This window comes from Haemaphysalis longicornis, unplaced genomic scaffold, assembly GCF_048455015.1.
Source record: "Haemaphysalis longicornis isolate Haplotype H1 unplaced genomic scaffold, Haemaphysalis longicornis Haplotype H1 scaffold_13, whole genome shotgun sequence".
Lineage (NCBI taxonomy): Eukaryota > Metazoa > Arthropoda > Arachnida > Ixodida > Ixodidae > Haemaphysalis > Haemaphysalis longicornis.
In genome coordinates, this window is record NW_027526233.1 from 79,689,456 (window position 1) to 79,707,307 (window position 17,852).

Genomic DNA, 17,852 nt, shown 5'->3' on the forward strand with positions numbered 1-17,852 from the left:
TTGCAGTAGCTTAGTATTTCGCAATATATGGGCATAACAAGAACATTAACATCTTCTTGGGGGCTTTTAGCTCTTGGAAGGGAGGCGGGAGCACGGGCGTGAGCCTGTTCATTGCCCTTTAGAGTTTGATGGCCAGGGGCCATAGTATTTGATTGAATAATTATATTTGTAGCCGATTGCTCACCTGTGGGCAGTTTTGCCGTTGCGCCCTCTCGCCCATTACTTGCAGGCATTTTGCGAGACAGATACCACGTGCATTCGTACATCCTTTGTATTCGCGCAGATGTCGGACAGATGGCACGCGGGTTGTGCGCACATTTGGCGGTTGGCCACTGGTACTAGTATTGCTGCATCTGTGTACCACGTGTGCTTTTGATTCCGGTATATTCTTTCGATATTACCGCATCTTTCTAAGTTTCGACCGTGGTGGAGTGTGGGATTTATGTTTTTACTTTGGGCGATATTTCGAGTATCATGGATAGGCAATTAGGAATCTTGTGGGTGGTTGTGTGCATGGTGTCACGTCTTCGGTATCCCAGTCGCTTTAAGGTTTTCGTTCCCATGTAGTTGGTTTTCAAAGGGACTCTGCAACCCTCATCAACCAGTGCATGTAAACCTCTATGACATGGAGATCACTTGGATTACACTGCCAGGAATACGTGAACCAAATAATAAACGCGCACGTTAAGCGGTGAGCGCTCAAATCGCAGTCAAAGATGCAGAAAAATTGACCGCTCTCTCTTCAATTTGGCTCACTATGCACCCCTTTCAAGGCCTCAATGACGTCATCGCAATTATGACAGTCCTATTTGCTCTGGATGGTCAACTTTTCGGCTTATTTCTCGCATTTCGTTTGATGATCGGGAGTCGTCGGTGCTGCGTACGAGCATCTTGTATGCCTGAAACTGTACGCACTGATTTGGCATTTCTTGTGTGTTTTGAGTGCCGCCGGAGTTCAAATGATTAACCCAATATTTCACTTCTAAAGAGATCACCAGACAACAATCCTTTATTGCTTGAAAAGCTCCCTACAAGACTGAACCCGCGTTTGCGAAAAGGCAGCCCTGCCTTCTTTTTTGTGGCACCATAGCGGAAATAAACCCCTCTACGTTGCCCAGAAAAGAGAAAACTTCCAGGGCTGTGATGTATGTAACTCCGCCGAAGAAAACGCGGCGAGCCGCCCCCTCCTCCTTCCGGAGAGAGCGCGCAGCTTTCATCGCGTTGTGCGCGGTGAAGCTGAGAAGGGACCGTTAAGCGGCAACTCCACGCACGCGTTCGCGCGATAGATTCCACGCGCTCACGCGCCTATGCGCTACCACGTGACGGCCGGAGACGGCGCGCCAGGCGAAGCGCGTCGGGTTCGGCAAGATCTGGCTGTGCCAGATATTTTTCCGCGTGCCGGGAGTTGCGTCATCGGCAGCAGTCTATCAAACGCCGCTGTCTCGCAACTTCTGCCATCCGGTCCTGTCCGTCATCCACAATGGCTGCCTACGACACCGCTTCATCTATGCCCACAGCAATTGACAACGATAGGCTGATTTCTTGTGTGGCCAGCCGAACGTCTTTGTGGCTGGCCAAGCATAAAGACCACAAAAACCGGCAGCTCAAAGCCGCCTTGTGGATGGAAATCGACGTTGCAATGTTTACGGCAAAATTCAGCTAAGGTACGTACTGCGTGTCTCCGTCGGCTTGGCAGTTGAAAGCAGCAGCTGATCATTTCATTTCGTCTACGCAGAGTACATCGCAGCATTACAAAAGTGGTGGAAGTTCCTGCGGGACAAGTTTCGCCGCTACTACGTCGGAGCCCATAAAAAAAATTGGCATGGGCAGCGACTGCGCCGACGACTCCGCCGATAGAGACGCCGATGACTCCGCCAAGAGAGACGGCGACGAGGACGACGATGAGACGCCGGTTCCCTGGCCGTACTACAAGCAGCTCCTGTTCCTGCGCGACACCATGACAACCCGCGAGTAAGTTTATTGACGCTTTTAGGTACATTACAAGCTAGCGAAAAAAAAGCTAGCGTGGTTTTCGCGTCGTAGCTTGCGAATGTGAGCCTTCCGGCAGTGTTTGTGGAAGCTAATAATACGCTACAGAATTTGACACGATATGCGACCAGTCAAGGCAAGGGCGCAGACGAGTGCTTGTTGCTGATAGGTATTTGCCCTGCACTCCTTCACTTTGCATACACTTTTGTCAGTGCCCCGCGCTCCCACACTGGAATAGAGTTGCGATTGAAAGCTGAAAATCGCTTGGAACAGTCAAAGCCTAAGCTGCAATGTGCGACTTGCAAGTGCTCCAAAAGTAGAAATCTATAGTAATTAAAATTTGCCTGATTATACGGGTAGAGTCAACAGAAGTGAGAATTTTGTTGCCTTCAGTGATTGGTGGCGTCACTCTTTGGAGAACCTTTATGAAGAAATCACACAAACGTGCAGTGATGAAGGTTTTAATCAAGCAAAGAGCAGTGTTTTTCCACATGCAGCAGTGATGCCCTTGCAATTCTGACCCATGTAGGAAATATATACATGACATATCATCCAGAAGTGAGTGGTGCCAAAGGTGATGACCTCATAATTCAACAGCGCGAGAAATACCTTCTTTCTTTAAACGTTCGTCCTTTATTGTGCAAAGAAAAGGTGAGATACTTTACCATTCATGAATACCTGAGACCCTACTCTGCACCCCACGTCCAGACGGCATTACTTACAAAATATAACAAATTGTAGACCTGGACGTCAGTTCTCTCATAGTCCTCACCCAGGAAATGAATGTGTGCTGGGAACATGGTCAAGTCAAACACTGGAAAATTGCGAAGGTTGTAATGATTCCCAAACCGGACAAACAAGCTTTAGTTATAAACTTTTAGGCCGACATCTCTCACATCATGAGGCGGGTAGCTAGTAGAACGCGTATTTTAGGCACAAAAAAAATACTTATTTCCACACGCTGTGATAGGTTTCGGGCCAAAACTCTCAATACAAGATGTGATGCTTCGACTCAAACACGACATCATAGACTGAGCACACTGCTCACCACTACACACTAGAGCTACATTGAGACTTCACGTAAGAAAAATCTTTCACTAGATAAAGCACGCAGCCGTCCTTGAAAACCGAGCGAAACTGGACCTAGGCCGGCAACTTTTTTTCGGGCCACAGAGCTATGTTCGTCGTAGGGGTGGTCCAGTCAGACACGCTGAGACTGGGGAGCATCGGGAGGCCCCAAGGCGTGATCCCCTCCCTTTTCCTGTTCAACGTGGCCATGATTGGTCTTCCCGAACTCCTTCAAAACATTGCCTGCATTCAATACAGCCTTTATGCAGACGTGCTGTGATTTCCCGGTGGCAGTGACATACATAAAGGCGGTCAAAGTAGTTAAAACGTACGGCAGCTTTTGCCGCCTGAATTGCTCTCCACAGAATTAAGAGCTCGTGCTATGGACAAACTCGGTGTCTCTGGCCGTTCAGCTCTTTACATGTGGGGCTTAACACTGTGAAGCATACAAGTCCTGTGCCTACGCATCCACTCCAACGAACACAGCTCTTTTAGGGGCGAAGCTCCTTAGGGCGTGGGTCTGTCCGTCCTCGACGTATGTATGTCGCCACCTCTAGTTTAGTTCATGGATTGTATACTAGATGGCGTGGCTACCTCTAGTTTAGTTCTTGGATTGTTTACTAGATGGCGGTACTTGTATATGATGAAAAGTTGCGCTTGGATTGTTTACTAGATGGCGTGGCTACCTCTAGTTTAGTTCTTGGATTGTTTACTAGATGGCGGGGAGCGTTGTAGTAAAATCCGTTCGCTGTTGGCGCGCGCTCGGAGTCGCCCGATGGATAAGGCTGCAGATGTGCGAGCCCGCGAGGCAGAAGCGTTCCGTGAAGCTGCGCGACGCCGCCGCCAAGATCCTGCCGTACGAGAGCGGGAGGCCGAAGCGTGTCGTCTGGCCTCGCGACGACGCCGCCAAGATCCCAGCGTTCGAGAACGAGAGGCCCAAGCGGCACGGCAACGGCGCGAGGACCCTGCCGTACGCGAAGCGGCACGGCTGCGGCGCGAAGAGGATCTCCAAAACGTCAGAGAACGGGAAGCGGCGAGAATGCGCGCGTATCGGCAGGCAGACACCGATGCAGTGAGAGCTCGTGAGGCGTCTGCAAAACGCATCAGGCGAGCTCAGCCCCAAGGTGCCGACGCGAGGTTTAAGCGAGACTTTCTAGACGTTACGTTCGGACACAGATGTAGTGGGCGAACTTTCACTGAAGAGTCACGGTTTTACCGATGATTTCCCCTCAGGAGCTTCGCCCACTGATCATCATTCACCCCGTGGATATGCTGTGAATTTTTTTCAGGATCAACATTGACGCAATTTTATAACATGCACCCTTGTTGTTACTGTGCATGACTTCTGGCAATTTGGAGCCTCACAAGAAGAATGCCAGGCAAATAGGGAGCCAGGAGACGGCGGAGAGCATTTTTGAGAGAGATTTCTCAAAACCAATTTGAGGACATCGATTTCGACCAAACAAGTGACCATCCCGACTTGTACACGGCGCCTCCGGTGTCGATTGAGTGCTCCTCATTGCTGGCGGAGTCGTCATCGTCGCTTGGGTCAAGTGAGTCGGCACCGGGGTTGCTGGGAACGGCGGCTGAATCACTTCGGACGGCGGCGTCTTCACTGCAAAGCCATGAGCCCAGCCTTGCCAGCATGTCTGCGATGCAGCCACCCAAAAAAAGGAAAGACGATGATGATAGTTTGATGATATAGCATCTTGGAAAGTTAACGAATAGTTTAGACGAGCAGGATGAAAATCACCATTTCGCAGTGTCGCTGGTGAGATCGATGGGAGGGGCGAAAAAAGAACCCCACGTGGACATGCGGATGAAGATCATGGTAGTAATCAAACAGTTTAAAGTTCTTTAGTAGCTTATGGCTGACAATGTGTGCAAGCAAAATAAGACATGTTAATGGGAATGGTGCAAAAAGAGTTGAAGTACCGTATTTTCGCACGTTTTACCCGCACCAAAAAGCAAAAATATCAGTGGCAATATAGGGGTGTGGTTAATAGGCGGGGTTTTTGCTTTAGTGCAGCTTCGCGGCAATGCCCGTTGTGCCGTGAAGCTTCTGCGCAGTAACACTAAACTTCCATGGCAGTGGTTGTGCTCAGCAGCGCAACGCCTTAGCCACCTTTCCTGTACCAACTGTGCGGGCAATATGCGAGGATTTTTTTTTATTTCCGGCGGGCTGAAAGGGGGGGGTACAGATTATATGCAGGGGCGGATAATACGCGCGAAATTACGGTATATTGGGTAGGTAAACGTGGTGCAGAGAATCTTTGCTATTCGAGGAAAAGTTTACCTTCAGCAAAGTGGGTGCAGCCCTAGCTGTTGCAGGCGTTTGCGCGCGCCCCTTCTTTGGAGCCGCCTGGCTAGTGCCACTGCCACGGTACCTCTCCAGCGCTGCTCCAAAAGTAGGCCGAGAAAAGCGTCATGGCATCCTCAGCGTCTGTACTGAAGTTCCGTGACTGGATTCCTTCAAGCGGGAAATAGCAAGGGTCCACATGCTCCTGCCCCGACGTCTGCTGGATGCCCTGCCTCCACCGTCCTGGAACCACATTCCCGAACCTGTCCTTTTGGTCGAGGACCTGCTCCGATTCTTCATTTAGGAGAGCAAAGAAATTATGCAGTACACATGCTGCCTTCACTACATAATCCACACTCTTCGGGAGGAGCTGAATAGTGCGGAGCAGTACGCGCCACCTGGCCGCTGCGATGCCGTAGGCGTTTTCTGCACACCTCCTGGTAAAATGAAATAATAGTACGAAAAAGGTTTTAGAAGAAGCCACCTTTCGGAGCCGATTCTGTAGATTATTTTTGAAACTGCAGCTATAAGAATGCCAATGTAAATTGAGCACAGTGCACATGAGCTCGCGTTCCTTTAGGTTAAAAGCCATATGCTCATTACATGTACGTAAACAAACGTTTTCCGCTTATTTCTGTACGGCCTTCTAGAGTAGCAACGTGAACAGCTAATTGAAATCGGCATTTATGCTTGTAATGTAAGGTTAATCACGAGTCGCGCAAACTGCAACGCATACCCTTTTTTTCTGAGCTGTGTAAACGGGACTTGTTGCTGAGATGGGTCACACGAACATTGCGCACGGTGCACACCTCAATTTGACCTGTGCTTGCGAGATAGTTTTGTCACAATGATGGTTTGTACTAAGTGTGGTTGAGCTTTTTTTGTGACCCTTCTGTTTTTAGATGGTTTTTCTCTGAACTGTTTTCGTTCAGCAGCTTTGTACGTAAGTTAGAGCCACTGCTCATGAGCTACGTGGTTGACAATATGCACTATATTGACAAATTGGAGCCACTGTTTTTGAGCTATGTATTTTATGTTCATTTTTTTTATTTTTCTTCATCCATGTGATGATGCCAAGTATCTATTAAAGGGACACTTAAGTGAATTTTTCAAGCTCCCGTTTTTGCTTGCACTGCGTAGACTGGCTCAAATTAGCACACTTTTCATCGTTTATCCGGTTGACTAATCGATAATTATTTTACAAAGCGCGAACGAAGAAAAACTACCATGCGCTCTTTGAAGCGGCCGCACCAACTAAGCTGTGACGTTGAGAGGAGGGGGCACCGTCATTGGACGATGCCCAAGGTTAGCGCATCAAACAAGTTTCGGTTTCGTTTTCGGTTCTGTAAAACAACATGTTTGACGTCCAATAGCATGGTTGGATGGGCATTCTCAATATCACAGTAATCGTAGTACCGCGCTTCTGCCATGTTGTCGACTGTAAAATGCATAAGATAAGCCTCCCAAGACGGCTTGGAATCGTAGCATTCATTGGCTGAGCCCTACGTAGTGCATGAACGCCCTCCGCGTCCCGGCAGATGCTCAAATGCATGCGCTTTTCCCCCATATTTGGAGCTTGCCTCAGTCATGCCTGTATCGTAAAAAGCGTGTTCGCACCAGTCCAAGGGTCTGTTGATTCTGGCCTGGGCCCACTGCCTGCATGCAGTCGGTGCATATGGCAACAGCACGCCAACGAGAACTCGCTAGCGCGCTAGTGCCAGCCTGCACGAGTTCTGTGAACTAGTTCGTGGAGCAATGAACGTTGCGAAAGCAAAAAAGGTGAACCCAGTATTGAAAACATCGGCGAAAAACGACAAAGTGAACTTACAAAAAAAAAGCATGTACCCGTTGGTATTCGAACTTGTGACCGGCAAAACAATTCCGGTGACATACCTAGCGCTCCAGACCACTAGACTACGGCGGCAGGCGATGCCGATAATGGAAATATAAGCTATATATTGTATAACCAGTTTACACTTTTATTTAGTTTTAGTATTTCAAGTAGCCTAGGTGACCATTGGTCGTATTGCGCTCGTGCAGTAAGCGTCCCCCGAGTTTCCACAATAGCTCACGTCTAGCAATTGCATTTCGTAGACGGAAAAGCGTTCGCAGATGCGTAGTCGTGCTGCTGACCGCTGTACTTGTTCGCCCAGCGCCAAAAAGTGCTTCCCGCACCCTAGTTTTGCGCTGTACGATACAAATATCAGTTGATTTTATTTCCTTAGTACCTATATCGACTTCGCTGACTCTTCTCCCCCTTCAAGAGGCCTTATATTTTCCTACTGGCGTACCAGTCAGCGAAGCGTCGCATGTGCAGCGCTTCTGTGAAGCGACATTGACTTGGAGCTAGATACAGTGTACAAACTAACGAAGTAAAGAAAGGCACATTCGTCCATTCCCAAACGTGTTGTGGCTTAGTTTCAACTGATCGAGCGAATTGCGACGACCCGTCGGCTGCCGGCGGACTAAACGCTGGGCCGACTGACTCGGTCGCGGAAGGTCGGCGAGCCGTCCAGTACCACAGCCAATTGCCAGCTCCTCTCCTGCTGACGTCACGCGAAAACGCCACAGAAAATGGGCGAGCGTAAAGAGAGGAGGACAGCATTTTTGAATTGATTTTTCTACTAAATAAATTCGCGTAAACGTGCTCAGAGTGGTCGAAACAGGGCTTAGGGTCTCCGGACTACAATTTGCGCTCGTAATCCCGCATTGTTTACAAATCATTTCAGTGTCCCTTTAAACGTTATTTCAAGTGCTTCTGTGTTTGTGTAAAATTGAGTATGGCAGGCTCAGCATACCCAAAGAAAGTGGCTGATATCACACCCTGCTCGGCTTAGTCTATAATTGAAGACTCTTCGTCTTCAAGGAGTTTAGCTGGGAAAGGGCGCATAAAGTCGCGCCGCAGCTCGAACGCTTCATCCCCGACGAAAGTGTATGGCGCAACCTTTGTGGTGCCTGGGAGCTGCCAAAGTGAGGGGATGTCAAGCTGCCCCTTGGTAAGGGCCTTCCCAAACTCTGCGTTCTTGAACACTCCGCCGTCACTCTGGCGGCCCTCCGCCCCAACATCGATCAGCACGAACTTTGAAAAACTGTCGACCACGGCCATAAGCACAATGGAAAAAGTACCCTGCAGCAGTAGGCGTTAGACAAAACATTAGCACATGTAAAGTTGTATGTGTTGGTGGGACCTGCAATAATAAGCGATTACAAAGGAAAAGTACGACAAAAGTTACTTTGAAATCACCTATGCTGTCCACGCGTTTATTTGTACCAGCTCATCTTAAAAGATTTCTGGCATGCACAGGGATAATTTAGTTTAGCTGCAAGGGCTCTGAAAAACACCTCTGTTGAAATTAAATTTCAAATTAAGCATGAGATCAAGCTGTCATAAGTACCAATGCGCCTGCCGGAGCACTGGAAGAATGCTGCATACATGAAGTATTCTGGCAAAACGACTTAGACCACGGGGATGTATTCCTTCGTTTGGACAAACTGCGAGCTCAGTCCCCTTCTCTGTCTCTCTCTTTCTCCCTCCCTCCCCTGCTTTCTAGAACCCCTGTGCACCATTCAAAAGTGGTGCATACGAAAAAAAATATAGCATTGCAGGGCAAAGCTCTGGACGTTGTCCAAGCATTTTAAATAAAATGTACACAAAGAAAGGGGTGTAGCATTTTAGGCAGCTTCTGGCATTACTGAGTATGGAAGCTTACTGAAACGAAAATAACTAAGACAACTTTTTCTACCACTGCACTTAGCAACATTTCTTTTTTAATTGCCACATTAACGCTACTGTCATCACATACATACAAATGGGTGGTGCACATTAGCTGTCTATGTTGCTACCACACATTCTCGAGAAGACAAGGGCACACTACCCCTCCCGCATTACTGCTGCCCGTTTCAGTATACGGCCGATACTGCGGGTAAATAAAAGTGAAAAGGTGCATAAATGGCCAGAGTGATTTACCTTGTAATTGAACTAGGTACTTCCAGATTTCGATAGGCAGGTGAGGGCGACGTGCTTCCCGTCAACAGCCCCCAAACAGTTTGGGAACAGGCCAACGCCGGGTGAAGTCGCCAGCAATCTTGGCCCAATTAGCTTTGGTTGGTACCTGGAATAAATTGGAAACGATGAACAAACTTGTAGGCTGAACAGACCTATTTTTGGCTAAATATGTTTGTGAGGTGCAATGTGCAAAAATGACAATCACTTTTTTCTTGTGCATGCTTTTTGGGCATGGATCCACGGCACGGTGAACCAAACTTTGTATAAGGTGGAAGCTTGCATTCATGCTGAAGGATGGTGTCACTTTTGCTGCCGAGTTGTACACGGTCAACGCAGTGCATTTTGCCACCCATTCTTTATTTCGACAACACAAAGCTGTGATTAGTGCATTTTGAAAACCAGAATAATCGAATAGACATAGTTCAGCACGCTTTCAAAGCCCTTAGAGATATATTGTATTTGCTAATCGCAATTGCCTTAGGCACTGTTAATAATGAAACTTTTTTCATTTAAACACCGAGCCTTCGTAGGAATTGCTGGTACTGCAGATATGAAGTGTACCATTCACTGAAAGGAAACTTGATACAGGCTCTGATGTGCCCCACCTTCATTAAGTGGTCCTTGAGACGAGCCCAAATGGCTCTACAGGTCACGTGAATGCTTTCCCGGCAGTTTCAACGCCGATACGGTAGGCTAGGGCCACGTTGCAGATGTACTGCCCTAAGCCAGGTAGCTGCAACACAGAGAAAAAGTAATTTCTCATCCGATTCACAATACATGGCCAGCAGAACTGCAAAAAAAGTGTTTGGAAACATGCAAACTCTCAACAGGATTGCCTCTTTAGGTAACAAGCAAATGGCAACATTCCATTCTGACACCAAAGAGGCTCTATTTTTAAAACGTTTGAAGACTTGGCCAATGTGAGAAAGCATTAATGATTGCAACGCCCATTTCGCCATTTCACAATGCAAAAGCCATTTTTATAAGCGGACGTATGCATCTATTAACTGTCCACTGACATGTTTTTGTTCTTGCGTCAGGATCAGAGGCAACCTGTACGAACCTCAAGGTTATTGCAAGCCTTTCGCCTTGCTCCAGGGGCTCTCGTATGAAGTGCAGCCGTGTGAAGTCCGCAGCAACAAAGTCCAACCACTTGTCGAACAGCGCTGGTGTCATGCGGTAAAACTTAAAAAAAAACTGCTCGTCGCCTTCCCGCATTCGACGCATCTGTAGGGAGAAAGAAACTGTACTGTTGAAGATGGACACCATTTTCGTTACTTGTACACTGTGTAAGCCAGCTCCAACGGGCTATGGAAAGGGTAGATAATTCATCATGCATTTACAAGATGCACAGGTGCTACCTTTAAGGGAGCTAGGTCATGCCGCAGCTACAAAATCTGGTGAATAAAACGGGCACCTAGTTAGAGCACTCTGGAATTTTTTTTTAATTTTTACCAGCGCAATAAACGTTTTCTTAGCGCTGCACACATTGTTTAACGTCTTTCGCGCAAAAAGCAACACGCTAGCTGCAGGTTACAATGCGGCGGAATGCTTCGCTCGTGCAAATAAAGAGCCGACAACAGACGAGAAGCGAGCGCTTACAACGTGGCACCCTACGGTTGGTCATGACGCCATACAGCTTTCAGAAAACACAAACAAAAATTTCCGTTGTGACTAACCTATTTAGATAACCATGCCTACAATCTAGGGCTAAGCATTAATGCGCTGCGATATAGCAACACGCTACTCACGGCTGTGTGGTTCAGGCCTTCCTGTTTTCGCGCCAAAAAGACAGGCTGCACCCAGCATCGATGGTCTCGTTGCCTTCGCTGTCGTCTTCTGACGATTGCCTTCGCTACTCGCGTAGCTAGTAGGAACAGACGGCTGCGAGTCAGCGATGCGACCATTTTCCCTCGATAAAGCAGGATAAACGGAAGCGGGCAAGAAAAGAGCGGTAAGCAAAACCAGAGGGGGCGATGTGGAAACAGTGCTCTACCGAGTAAACAAAATCGAGGCTCGGCTCGGATGTTTGGCTCGTGGCTAGGCTCGGCTGCTGTGTGTGTATGTCATGTCGTATCGATAGTTCGCATCGACAAGAAACAGTTTTTTCTGCGTCTCAAAATAAAAAATAAATGCTTTTATACGTTTAAGTAATTATTTTGCGGCCTGTTACTAGTGTGCATTTGTGTGTGTAGACAGGCAGTTCTGGCAGTGTGGGCTAGCGACATTGGGCTGTGCCAGCCGATCGTGAGGCTATAGTCAACTAGAATACTTGGGTAGTGGAAAAAACGGCCGCCTCTCAATGAGGCACTTCGTGTCAACCCCACGAGGTGGCGCTCGCGTGCCCCGCCCGAGCGATTTTTCGCATCGGGAAGCGGCGGGCAGGCGTGCGTCGGGCAGTCTCCGAGGAGCTACAGTTCTTTTTTCGAGTCCAAATAGTAGAGAATGCCATTATTGTACCAAGGTTTTTAATGGGAAAGGTACCTACGTTTTGTATTTTCTGTTTGCTCCTCTTTTCATCACATTGGGCCGACCCAGCACAACGCGCACGCCGTGCTCAATCAAGGCTAGCGTGCAGGTACTTTTTTCTTCGTTGTTTGATGGTTTTTCTATCGCGTTGTGTCAACTAAGGAATGAGCGCGGTGTCTAAGTCTTTCTGCTTGAGGTCAATGTTTCTGCTTTTTCTCTTCAACTTCTGCATGCCGAGTAAACAGCGTCGTGTGTGCGCAAACATTTACGTTGTTTTTTTCCAAATTGTACCCACGAGCACACATGACAGATGCCTTAAAACTACAGTCAAGTCAACGGAAAGCGTGCAAATACAGGATTCGCGAACGCAATTCTCAGAAAAGCACCAAGCCACACAGAATCGTTTTACTGCGCGATCATTTTAAAACTGCATAGATGTTGGGCAACAAGTGGTATTTCCATAAATTGAGTGTGTTGGGATGAGGAAGGCAAGGTTCCTGCAATGGCTTGGGGTTGGGGATGGTTCGGTTTAGCAGTAACCTGCACCCCAAGTTCCTTTTCAGAGTGATGACGATGATGGTTAGCGTTTTTTTGGCGCAAGGTCAGCTGGGGCAAAGAGCGCCAAACAAAAGTATCTAAAATAACATAGTGGCTACTAAAGACAAAACTACAATAAAATCAATTAAGGGCGATGGTGATGGCTGGTGTATAGGGCTAGATTTGATTATGCGTGATAGGAAATGAGGTTTAAAAAATTCACATCTGACAAGCACTTAAACACACGTTTAACGGAACAGATGGCATCGTCACCTAGAAACAGAGATGGATGTAGGGGAATATGTTGTCTGTAGAGCTCTCTGAAGTGTTTGTGTCGTGTTGTGTGAAGTGCCTTGCATGTGATTAGTACGTACACTTCGGATAGGGCCTCTCCGCACCTGCTGCACTGGGGTCTGGAATATCCCGTCAGCAGATACGAGTGCGTCGCATGGGTGTGCCCTATCCGCAGCCTACCCAAGGCGACTTCCGTGTGTCTGTTGTGTGAGTCAGCTGTGTACCGTCCCAAGTGTGGCTTTATTACATGTGGTTTGTTGTCTGTCGGTTCGTCCCATTGTGTTTGCCATGTTCTGCGCAGGTGTTGTCTTATGTGTGGCTTGAGGTCTCTGTAGGGTATCATTGTAATGTCTACAGTGTTCCTGAGTGGAGCAGCAGCGGCCCTCTCGTCTGCCAACTCGTTCCCAGCAATCCCAGCGTATCCTGGGACCAGCCAGAGGAGCAGCTGATGCTTCTGTGCATACACAGACGTGATAGTGTTAAATACAAGATTAACTATGTGGTTTTTTGGGGGTGTATGCGATGACAGTGCGCGAACAACACTCAAAAAATGTGTGCAAGTGATAGACTTCGGAATTTGATTTTCAAGTAGGTGTCGTACAATCAGTAAAATTCCATATGCTTCTGCTGAAAAAATTGTTGTGTCGACGCTCATGGTTCTGGTTGCACTGAAATTTGGACCATGAGCTAGGCAGGAGACCATAGTCGAGGATTTAGACGCGTCACTGTAAAATTCTGCAAGTGGGTATTTAAACTGCAGAGACAGAACGTGCTGCAGTATTGCAGCTCGCGGTACCCGATTTTTGTCAAGTTTCATAAAAGAAAGGTCGGAGGACCCAGGACGAACTTTCCAAGGAGGTAAAATGTCTGAAAGGGATGATCTGTACACATCTAAAAACGAAGCGCTCAGATCCGAGGCTCGCTCTCTCACTCTAAGTGAAAAGGGCACAGGAACAGATGGGCGATTTACAAAAAGCACAGATGTGGATGTGTCGTTAAAGACAGGATAAAAAGGGTGGTTATTCAGCGATGATATTTTAAAAGCATAAAGTAAGTCCATGTATGTCCGTTGGTTCTCAAGGCTCCACTTATTACACTCGGCATACAGACTCTCGACAGGGCTAGTGCGAAAATTTATTTATTTATTTATTTTATTTATTTATTTATTTATACAGGTACCTACATCGCCCTCACGGGCATTATTGTAGGGGGGAAAACAAGCAAAGGAATACAGTACAGTCAATATAACAAAAAATGGTTGCGGGTAAAAAGATGTATGGTTGAAACAACAAAGGGTTGACTTACACTGTCATAAATAAGGCATCACATTGCAGATACAAAGCAAAAACGCAAAAAAGAAGAGTGCTATCGGTTACACAGGGCAATAAAGTAAAATAAAAAGCAATTAGTACGGAACGCATCAAATATGTACAGTAGGGATTAGTTCAACAAAAAATTGTGCAAATTTCTAACAAAAGATGAGGGAGGCGCAGAGACAATTTCCTCTGGCAAGCCGTTCCACTCATGCGTGGTCCTTGGAAAAAAGGCGTATTTGAATGCGTTGATCCTGGACGCGTATTCACGCAGTTTTAAAGAATGGTCAGTACGGGGTGACACATAGGTAGGTGGTCTTATATACTCTTCTTTGTCGATGCCTGTTCTGTTCATGAATATGCTGTAAAATAGGGACAGCCGTAGGTATTTTCGCCGGTCAGCTAACAGAGGCCATTGTAATCCTGAACGAATGTCAGCTGATCTTACGGTGAAGTTATAATTGCTTGCCCCAAAGCGTGCTGCTCGTGCCTGTACACGCTCTAGGGCTTCTATATTTGATTTTGTTGAGGGGTCCCAGGCACTGCAAGCATATTCCAATATGGGACGCACATTGGATATGTATAGTGTTTCTTTCAACTTAGTTGGTGCCTGTCTAAAATTGCGCCTCAAAAAATTTAGCACGCGACTAGCCTTTAATGTTAAGTAATTAATATGAGCGTTCCAAGACAGGTTGGCAGAAAAAATGATCCCTAGATATTTATATTCTGATGCAACCGGCAAGGTAGCCCCGGCCATGACGTAATTTGAAATCCGAGGGTGTTTTTTGTTCGTAAACCTCACCAATTTACACTTCGACACATTTAATGTCATTCTCCATGAATCACACCAAGAAACTATAGAGTTCAAGTCATTCTGCAATTGAACGGTGTCCGCTTCAGAGGTAATGTTATTGTAAATGCAGCAATCGTCAGCGTACAATCGAACACGGCTAGAGAGATTGTCAGAGATATCATTTATAAAAATAAGAAAAAGCAGGGGCCCCAAAACTGACCCTTGCGGCACTCCTGACAATACATCGACGCTTGATGAGCACACACAGTCAAGAATCACGCACTGCTGTATTTCAGAAAGGTACGCTTCGATCCACATGAGCAGGGCATTACGTATACCTAGACAACGAAGCTTTTGCAACAGCAACACATGTGACACGGAATGAAATGCCTTCTGGAAATCCAGAAATATACAGTCAACCTGAAGGCCTGAGTTAATAGAAGCTGCAATGTCGTGCGTAAACTCGAACAATTGTGTATCGCACGAAAAACCTGCCCTGGGGAACCTGGGGAAAAGAAGTTATTACTTTGTAGATGATTCATTAAGTTTGTGTAAATGATATGTTCGAGTGTCTTGCAGCACACGCTTGTCAGAGAAATAGGCCTGTAGTCACACTTTTTTGTTTTATCTCCGCTTTTATATACTGGAGTTACGTATGCATTTTTCCAATCAGCTGGTAAAACGCATTGTTCAAGCGACGTTTTGTACATGAGTGCTAAAAAAGGAGTGCTAAAAAAAGCACCCGACGCAAGCCGCAGCCCCAAGTGTAGCACTGGGTCAAGCATTCGCAACGCTGTTTTAGTCGCCGACCCATATACCACACTGCCATAGTCTAAACGAGACCCAACCAAAGCAGTATAGAGCCGTAGTAGGAGTTATTTGTGGGAACCATACGATTGATGGGAGAGAACCTTAAGTATATTCATTGTATTAAGACATTTATGTTTAAGTTTCTTGATGTGTGGAATGAATGTGAGCATCTGGTCAAACACAACACCTAAGAATTTGTGCTCCTTGTTCACAGGAAGCGACACGCCATTCAGAGTAATGCCTGGGTCCGGATGGACCCCGCGCTTCCTGGAGAACACAACGCAGGAGCTTTTTGCAGGATTCAATTTAAACCCATTCCTGTTTGCCCAGCCGGGAAACTTTTTGACGCCAAGCTGGACTTGAAGTTCGCAGATTGACATATTACATGATTTAAAAGATATTTCCACGTCGTCTACATACATAGAATAAGAGATTGTTGGTGGCAGTGCCTTTTCAAGAGAGTTCATCTTTACGATAAAGAGAGTGCTACTCAGCACGCCACCTTGCGCCACGCCATTTTCTTGGACGTGAACCTTTGAAAGTGCACAACCAACTCTTTCCCTGTACGTTCTCTCTGACAAATAACTAACAAGGGTGTTCAACATATTACCTGAAACACCGAATGACCTGAGGTCACTAAGGATCCCATAACGCCAAGCGGTGTCGTAGGCCTTCTCGAGGTCGAAAAAGACACTTAAGCAGTACTGCTTATGCACGAAGGCATCCTTGTTGTAAGAGTCAAGTGCAACAAGTTGATCGTTCGTCGATCGCCCCACCCTAACGCCTGCCTGGCAGCTCTCCAGAAGACCATTGTACTCGAGAAAGTACACGAGCCTGCGATTGATCATCTTCTTGAAGAGCTTGCACAGGCAGCTCGTCCGGGCTATTGGACGGTAACTTGACGGGGACGACGGGTCCTTTCTCTCCTTCAAGAAAGCCACTACAATGGCCTCAAACTAAGAGTGTGGAATGTGCCCCTAAAGCCATATGTTATTATATAGATGTAGAAGTGCTTCAAGTGTGTCTGCGTGTAGGTGTTGTATCATTGTGTATGTAATGTTGTCTGGGCCTGGGGCTGAGGGTTTACACGTGCTCAAAGCAGCCCTCAGCTCATGTAGTGAAAACAGGAAGTTGTAAGAAGTCTGTGATTGGTTGTTGTCGTGTAGGGACTTCTTTTCACAAGAGGCTTTATACTTCAGGAAAGTGTTCGTGTGGTGTGCTGAACTGGACACGTGTTGGAAGTGTTGTGCGAGTGTGTCAGCCTGGTCTTCCAGTGTGTCCCCTGTTGTACTGACCAGGGGCAGGCTGTGTGTCTGTTGTCCTTTGAGTTTCCGTATACGTGTCCATACCTTGCGTGCGTCTGTATACGAGTTTATAGATGTTATGATTGAGTGCCAACTATCTCTTTTTGCCTCACGGCGCACACGTTTTCCTAACGCCTTGGCCCGTTTGAACAAGAGGAGGTTTCCCGACGTGGGGTACCGACGGAGGATACCCCACGCCTTGTTCTGGGCCTCTCGCGCCCGCCTACAGTCCTCATTCCACCACGGCCTCCGCTGGTTGCGCGGGGCACCAGGGGCGTGGGGAGTGGACCTTTCGGCGGCGTCGAGGATGTGCGCCGTGAGGAGTTGTGCGGCTTCATCTACGTGTAGGTGTCCTATGGATGTGTGGTGTAGTTTGGATGTCTCTGTAAATGTATTCCAGTTAGCTCTTGCTTCGCTGAACCTGTTGTGGGAAGATGGACTGCATGGGCTTTTACCTATATACGTAAGTGAGGTGGGGTGTGGTCACTGCCATATGGGTCAGTTCCCACACCCCACTCGAGAAGAGGAAAGAGAACTGCGAAGCCAATAGCCAAGTCAAGATATGAGTATGTGTTATGTCCTATGTTATGGTATGTAGGCTGTTTATTGTTGAAAAGGCATGTTCCTGAAGATGTAAGGAATTTCTCTATCAGGCGACCTCGGGCATTCATGCGAGAAGAGCACCAAAGAGAGTAGTGAGCATTATGGTCGCCTGTAAGGATATACGGTTCGGGCAGCTGGTCAACCAGCGCCTCGAAGTCAGAGCTCGAAAGTGAAACATCAGGAGGAATGTATATGGAGCATACTGTTATCAACCTATTAAATATTATTGTTCGAATTGCTACAGCCTCAAGGACAGTGTTCAGAGTGACTGGATGGCAGGCTAAGGATTTCCGGGCAATTATGGTTACAGCGCCAGAAGAGTGCATGCAGCCATCCCTTTCCTTCCTGTATATCAAGTAACTGTTCA

At 47.2% G+C, this 17,852-nt stretch overlaps 2 pseudogenes; one reads left to right on the forward strand and one right to left on the reverse strand.

Annotated features, from left to right (window-relative positions):
- The first annotated feature begins 1,822 nt into the window (after nucleotides 1-1,822).
- LOC144163907 (uncharacterized) lies at nucleotides 1,823-4,918 on the forward strand (annotated as a pseudogene).
- A 457-nt stretch (nucleotides 4,919-5,375) lies between these two features.
- LOC144163908 (uncharacterized) lies at nucleotides 5,376-8,462 on the reverse strand (annotated as a pseudogene).
- Nucleotides 8,463-17,852: the final 9,390 nt, after the last annotated feature.